This window comes from Salvia splendens, chromosome 3 (assembly GCF_004379255.2).
Source record: "Salvia splendens isolate huo1 chromosome 3, SspV2, whole genome shotgun sequence".
Lineage (NCBI taxonomy): Eukaryota > Viridiplantae > Streptophyta > Magnoliopsida > Lamiales > Lamiaceae > Salvia > Salvia splendens.
In genome coordinates, this window is record NC_056034.1 from 2,938,320 (window position 1) to 2,946,742 (window position 8,423).

An 8,423-nucleotide genomic window follows, 5' to 3' on the forward strand; every position below is an offset into this window, starting at 1 on the left:
CTTTTAAATTAGCTCTCAACGCAAACTTAGTTCTCAACGCAAACACCACAACCCAGCCGTTCTTTCATGAAGAGAATTAGACTAACAATACAATATTATAAATCCATCAAATTAATCCCTTCTACGGTTCTATATCATCATTATGTTATCAACAACTTCGGTGGCTGTCTACATAATTTATAGTACTAACCAACACTTCAATATGATACACGATTAATTTATTTCCTTTAAGTACTCGTCAAAAATAAAAAAAAACTAATGCAAATTATGCTTATGGATTATATATAACAACAATCCTGCTGTAATGCTTGGATGTCCGTTGTTGCTACAAAAACTTTTTTTTTAAACCAATGATAGAAAGAAATCCTAATCCTAAATATAAATGTAGTAGTAGTAGTAAACTATAAGTCCATTAATTTAATGAATGGTCCTAGCTCCTCTCCCGACACAAGTAATTAACGTTTGGTATACGGCCAAACTACAAGTTTAATTAATATGTGGAGTGGGAGATTAGATTGGATATTAAAATTCCATTAATCCAAAGAATATATTAATTAAAGGTGCGAGATTATTCTGTCCTATCTTTAAAGCCACACCAAATAAGATGATAAATATATAACAAATCTAATGGGACTAGTAGTTAAAAGTGGAAGGCCATGATTAGGAATTTCATTTAGGGTGGGTGGGTGGAATTCATTAATTAATTGTATTGTTTTGGGCCATAGCCATAGGGGGGAATTGAATTCATAATATGAACACCCACCTACTGCCTAATTTATTAAATTAACTGCTCATGTCCCTACTTAGCCAAGCAAAAATATCCCCTCTTTTGATTTTCCAATTACTTTAAATCAATATTAAAATGCATGCATCATGTTGTTGGATGCAAATTGATCGGGTGGAATTAATATATATTATTGAAATAATTTTCGTCGGTGATTCATCCATTCTCTCTCACTCTCTGCATGTATTCATTTCATTTTTTATCTTTTGTTCTATTGTTCTTTTTAATCTTAGCCCCACGATTTTATCATCCGACGGTTAGATTGATGCCACATGTCATTAATAATGCAGATTTTCAGTTGAATAATGCACACCGACTAATAATGCACCATTATAGTGTAATAATGCAGATCATCACAACCATCCAATTCAAAGATCCAAGGGCTGTGATCTGATTGAAGCTTGGACTGAAAAGTTGCAAATGACCTTAACACACCCCTATATATATATATTGTTGGTTTCTGGGATTACAAAGATAACTATCGGGCGTAATACAACCCAAAAGAAAGGAAAGGAAGAACTGAACTTAAAAATACAACGTATAATCGAAACTACTAAACCAGTGTGATTAGCCGAGTCGAGGAGGCCTCTTCCCGCAAGACGAGATACGCCCCGGTAGTGCTCTTCGGTTTGGCGTGTCGTCCCCAAAGGTAAAACGGCTACGTCTCTATTGATGCAGCACCGCAATCAACAGAGCTCCGGCGAACTGGATGGAGGAGAGGGCAGAGCTTCGACAGAAAAACTATGCAGGGAGAGGGAGAGAGCTTATGATGCAGAATGCTTTTTGAATTGTGTAGTGATGCATGGAATGGCTGGCCTATTTATAGGCTCAGTCCACTGCAGGGGGTCAACAGCCATGATGGCTGTCATCATGGCAATTCGTAACCGACGTCGGTTACAGACGTGTGGCAGGAGTGTGCCATCCGTGTGTGGAGCGTGTGGATTTCTCACGTGGCAACCGTGACTGTGCCTCGCTTGACGACGTGTCAAGCCACTTGGATTGCTGACTCGGCGGTGGTCCAAAAAGAATAGTTTGGGCCGAGCACCAAGCCCAAAGACCACCCAAAGACCAATTGCCAAGATCCAAGTCCAAGTCCAAGATCGAGATCGGGATCGGGATCGGGCTCGGGCCCGGGCCCGAGGCCCGAGGCCCGCGGCCCGCGCCCGCGACCACGAGCACGAGCACGGGCGGGCGGGCGGCGGCGGCGGCGCGCGCGTGTGCGCGCGTGTGGGCTCTTTCACCCATCTTGGTCCACTATAATTATTAAGTAACATAAAGTCACTTAATTTATACACATTAAAGATGTGTTAATCCTCCAATGTGGGATAATTAACACTAGTTAATTATTCCCTAAGCTCCATCTCCAAGCTTTAATTAAAAGCTAATTATGCCCAACTTTAATCCACTATTTCTCACTCACCGGAAATCGGATTTGAGAAAGTGAATATACTACATTTACCTACGTAAAATGTAGATCGACGCTATGTCATTTAATTTCACAAAATTAAATGTCTCGTCACATTTATTATTTGGTCAAAATCCATTGACCGGGCATATTTAATCCATGATTTTTACAATCCCCCACATGAGTGGAAATAGCCGAATGCATATGCATGCAGACACAAGCTCAACCCTCGCGAGGTATATAAGCATAAGGATAGGTAGTTGTTGACTTTGAACCCTCCATAGTCGACACCATCGGATACACAGGCGGCTTAGTAGCGCGATGCTTTGAACTAATCCCCCACGGCGTGCACCGAGACAATGGTGTTAACACTTAAACACCTCAACCTCATCCGTTCTCACGTTTTGTGTCCATTGCGGTCTTGGACACCACTTTGGATTCATAAGTGCGTTTTTTATGAAGCGACCACACTTCGCACTTACGTAGGTGATTCTGAGTCAAGTACCTTGCCATACTTGGTCTCTTTGAGATTTCCATCTCTTTGAGATCCTTAAGAACCATTAAAAGTCATAGACTTAGCCTTTACCACGAGGCAAGTTCTCCAACACTCTATTGCTCTCTAGGGAATAAATATAGTTTGAGTGTTTTTCCATGAACTCTCATAGCTTAGTTGTCCCTTTGAACCAAGTTCTTGGGATCTCCAGTCATCATGGTTGGGTTACCACTATGACAATTCTTTAGTTTGTGGATTTCAAACCCATTCCCTCTAGCAACTTATTCATTTGATCACGGTTTAACCCTTTGGTTAGCGGATCCGCTAGATTATCTATTGACTTCACATAGTCAATTGTAATCACCCCTGTTGTGATCAAATGTCTCACGGTGTTATGTCGTCGACGTATATGTCGAGACTTACCGTTATAGAAACCATTGTTTGCCCTTCCAATAGCCGCTTGGCTATCGCAGTGAATCAGCACTGGTGGCACTGGCTTAGACCAACATGGAATGTCTTCAAGGAAGTTCTTAAGCCACTCGGCTTCCTCACCAGCCTTATCCAAGGCAATGAACTCCGATTCCATTGTTGATCGGGCTATACAGGTCTGTTTTGTGGATTTCCACGATACAGCACCACCCCCAATAGTAAAGACATATCCACTTGTTGAAAGTGAGTCTCTATTATCGGATATCCAATTGGCATCACAGTACCCTTCAAGTACCGGGGGGTATCTCGAGAAGTGTAGCCCAAGATTTTGAGTGTGTTTTAAATATCTCAAAACCCTCACAAGAGCTCTCCAATGCTCTTTGCTTGGATTGCTCGTGTAACGACTTAACTTGTTCACGACACAAGCAATGTCAGGTCGAGTGCAATTAGTCAAGTACATAATGCACCCGATGACCCGTGCATACTCTTCTTGTGCAACGGGCTCGCCTTTGTTTTTGCTCAAGTGAACGTCGAGTTCAATTGGAGTCTTAACCGGCGCGCCATCATGGCTTTGAATTTATTCAATATCTTCTCAACATAATGTGATTGTGTTAAGATGATTCCATCATTCGTTCTTAGAATCTTCATTCCAAGAATTACATCGGCTAGACCCATGTCTTTCATGTCAAAGTTTCTCTTTAACATGGCCTTTGTATCGTTAATTACTTGAGTGTTGCTACCCAAGATTAACATATCATCAACGTAGAGACACACTATAACATGACCGTTATTAGTGCTCTTGATGTAGACACATTTGTCGCACTCGTTGATTTTAAACCCATTTGATAACATCACATTATCAAACTTCAAGTGCCATTGCAATGGCGCTTGTTTCAATCCATATAGGGATTTCACGAGCTTGCATACCTTTTTCTCTTGTCCAGGTACTACAAACCCTTCGGGTTGTTCCATGTAGATTTCGTCTTCTAGTTCACCATTCAGAAACGCGGTCTTTACATCCATTTGATGAATCTCGAGATTGTGCAATGCAGCAATAGCGAGAAGCACCCGGATAGATGTAATCCTTGTTACAGGTGAATAGGTATCGAAGAAGTCATGTCCTTCTTTTTGTTTAAAACCCTTTACTACTAATCGGGCTTTATACTTATCAACTGTTCCATCGGCCTTAAACTTTCTTTTAAGAACCCATTTGCATCCTAAAGGTTTAGCACCTTCGGGCAAATCAACCAACACCCATGTGTGGTTTAGCAAAATTGAATCAATTTCGCTTTGAACAGCTTCTCTCCAATGCAGCCCGTCTGGGCCAGCAAAGGCTACTTTTATCGATGTTGGTTCTTCATCCAACATGAAAGCAATGTAGTCAGGACCAAAAGTTTTTGGTGTTCTGACTCTATTACCACGTCTTAGTACTGTATCTTTTGGATCGGGCCTTGCACGCTTGCGCGATTCAGGTTCCGCATCTGTTGATTTAGAACTAGTGGCTTCTTCTTCCACTTGTTTAGAACTAGTGGCTTCTTCAATTCTTGTCTCAGAATTGGTTGATACCTTTTCCTTATCTTTGCAAGGAAAGGTATTTTCGAGAAATACAGCATTCATCGACTCAATTGTTGTTCCTACTGTGATAGTCGATATTTCAGACTTGTGAACAACAAATCGATATGCACTACTGTTAAGCGCATATCCAATGAAGATGCAATCAACCGTCTTAGGTCCGATTGTAACTTCTTTGGGCGGAGGAACCATCACCTTTGCCAAACACCCCCACACTTTGAGGTATTTGTAGGATGGCTTCCTTCCCTTCCACAACTCATAAGGAGTAACATCTTTTCCTTTGAGAGGGATTTTATTCAAGATATAGTTTGCTGTCAAAACAGCTTCCCCCCACATGTTATGTGGTAATCCTGAACTGAGTAGCAGTGCATTCATCATCTCTTTTAGAGTTCGATTCTTGCGTTCTGCAACACCATTAGATTGTGGTGAATATGGAGCAGTTGTTTGATGAATTATACCACTTGCGTTGCATAACTCCTCAAACGGGGCTACATATTCGCCTCCTCTATCGCTTCGAATCATTTTGATTTTACAACCAAGTTGATTCTCAACTTCGTTCTTATAATTTTTGAACGCCTCTATTGCTTCATCTTTGCTTCTTAAAAGATAAATGTAGCAATATCTTGTGCAATCATCTATGAAAGTGATAAAGTACTTTTTACCACCTCTAGTTTGCAACATCTTTAAATCACATACATCCGTGTGAATTAATTCAAGGGGTTTTGTGCTTCGTTCAACCGAGTGAAACGGCAACTTAGTTATTTTTGCTTCAAGACAAATTTCACATTTATCTTGGATATCCAATTCATTAGCCTTTAGTAAATCTAAATTTACTAATCTTTTAATGGCTTTTGAATTTACATGTCCCAATCTACAATGCCACAAATTTGAAGACTCAATCAAATAAGAGGAAGTAGATGCTTTATTCTTATTGGCCAATGGCTTCGCAACACTTCGAGTTGCTACACTAAGCTTGAAAAGCCCATCGGTTACATAACCTTTTCCGATGGATTTTCCAAACTTATACAAGACAAACCTATCGGACTCAAATACAAGTTTAAACCCTTTATTAACTAGTATTGATCCTGACACTAGGTTCTTGCGGATGTCCGGGACATGCAGCACATCCTTCAAAGTGATAGTTAGGCCAGACGTCATCATGAGAATCACGTTGCCAACGCCGAGGACTTCTGACGATGCTTGATTCCCCATGTTGATCTTCCTCCCTTCAACAGCAGTGTAGGAGGCAAACTTGCTCCTGTCGGAGCAAACATGAGCAGTAGCGCCGGTGTCGATGTACCAGCCTCCCTTGTTATCAACAAGGTTAACCTCTTCAGTGACCACTGCAATGAGGTCATTCTCATCCCAGTCCTTGAACTCCTTCTCAACGACGTGGGCTGCCGGCTTCTTCTTCTTGCTGCGGCAGTCTTTAGCAAAGTGGCCTGGTTTGCCACACTTGTAGCAGTCGCCTTCAAACTTCTTTGAAGGCTGCTTTCCCTTCCCTTTGTCGTTTGGACGGTTTGGGCGAGGGCGTTTGTTGGAGGGACCGCCCCGCTCCAACAGGTTGGCTTTGGCTTCATTTGGGGTGAAGCCCTTAGCCTTTTGATCACTTTTGCGCACGTCGGCCTCAATGCGCAACTTCACGATCAAGTCTTCAAGGGTCATCTGCTTTCGCTTGTGCTTGAGATAACTCTTGAAGTCCTTCCAACTTGGAGGGAGCTTGTCAATGATCGTGCACCTTAGGAATTTATCGGGCAAGGTCATCCCTTCAGCCACTAATGAGTGGATGATCATTTGGAGCTCTTGGACTTGCTCCATGACGGGTCGAGAGTCGACCATTTTGTAGTCCATAAACTTGGATGCTACAACTTGTTCCGTCCCAGCAGCATTATCTATGCTATACTTCTTTTCTAGGTTTTCCCACATTTGTTTAGATGTGGTTACATTGGAGTATACATTGTACAAACTATCATCTAAAGCACTTAGAATGAAATTTTTACAAAGGTAATCTCCTTTCCTCCAAGCTTCATAATCTGCCATGACTTCGAGCCTAGTCTCTTGGTCGCTTGGTGCGGGCGGCTCGTTCTCCGTGAGGAAGTTGGCGACGCCCAATGTTGTCAAGTAGAACAACATCTTCTGGTACCACCGCTTGAAGTCAGATCCTCCAAACTTTGGTGGCTTCTCGGCAGGTGGCATCATTCTTGGTGCCAAAGGTGCCGCAGTTGGTCCTTGGAAGGAACCAATTCCGTTGCCCCCGAAGGAGCCAACAACTTGGTTGGGCATAGAGCCCCCACCATTCATGTTGGGCATAGAGCCCGCCATGGTCGTACCAGCCCCGAAGGGACTAGCACCCGCATGAGACCCGAAGGCCCCAGCATTCGTGTTGATCCCGAAAGATCCAACACTAGTATTGAGCCCGAAGGCACCAACACTCGATCCATTAAAGGATCCGAAGGAACCACTAAAAGTGGAACCAACCGAACCACCAAAGGTGGAACCAGTGGACGCCCCGAAGGGGTTGTCCCAAACCCAAGGGACGGTGGATGAAGCGGCTGGGAAGCCAGGAGTTGGCATCATCGAGGGAATCGATGAAGTGTTGACCGGTCCAGTGGTCGCCATGGTGGAGGGAATGGCGGCGGCGGTGGTGGCAGCGGCGGTGTTGGAGTCGGTAGACATCTCCAGCAAAGGTGTTTAATATTTCGAAAGTTTTAGATCAGTTTAGAAGTCCAAATTCCTTCAAAGGCAAGTTATCTCGTCTTGCGATTGTTGGTTTCTGGGATTACAAAGATAACTACCGGGCGTAATACAACCCAAAAGAAAGGAAAGGAAGAACTGAACTTAAAAATACAACGTATAATCGAAACTACTAAACCAGTGTGATTAGCCGAGTCGAGGAGGCCTCTTCCCGCAAGACGAGATACGCCCCGGTAGTGCTCTTCGGTTTGGCGTGTCGTCCCCAAAGGTAAAACGGCTACGTCTCTATTGATGCAGCACCGCAATCAACAGAGCTCCGGCGAACTGGATGGAGGAGAGGGCAGAGCTTCGACAGAAAAACTATGCAGGGAGAGGGAGAGAGCTTATGATGCAGAATGCTTTTTGAATTGTGTAGTGATGCATGGAATGGCTGGCCTATTTATAGGCTCAGTCCACTGCAGGGGGTCAACAGCCATGATGGCTGTCATCATGGCAATTCGTAACCGACGTCGGTTACAGACGTGTGGCAGGAGTGTGCCATCCGTGTGTGGAGCGTGTAGATTTCTCACGTGGCAACCGTGACTGTGCCTCGCTTGACGACGTGTCAAGCCACTTGGATTGCTGACTCGGCGGTGGTCCAAAAAGAATAGTTTGGGCCGAGCACCAAGCCCAAAGACCAATTGCCAAGATCCAAGTCCAAGTCCAAGTCCAAGTCCAAGTCCAAGTCCAAGTCCAAGATCGAGATCGAGATCGGGATCGGGCTCGGGCTCGGGCCCGAGGCCCGAGGCCCGCGGCCCGCGCCCGCGACCACGACCACGACCACGAGCACGAGCACGAGCACGGGCACGGGCTCGGGCGGGCGGGCGGCGGCGGCGGCGCGCGCGTGTGCGCGCGTGTGGGCTCTTTCACCCATCTTGGTCCACTATAATTATTAAGTAACATAAAGTCACTTAATTTATACACATTAAAGATGTGTTAATCCTCCAATGTGGGATAATTAACACTAGTTAATTATTCCCTAAGCTCCATCTCCAAGCTTTAATTAA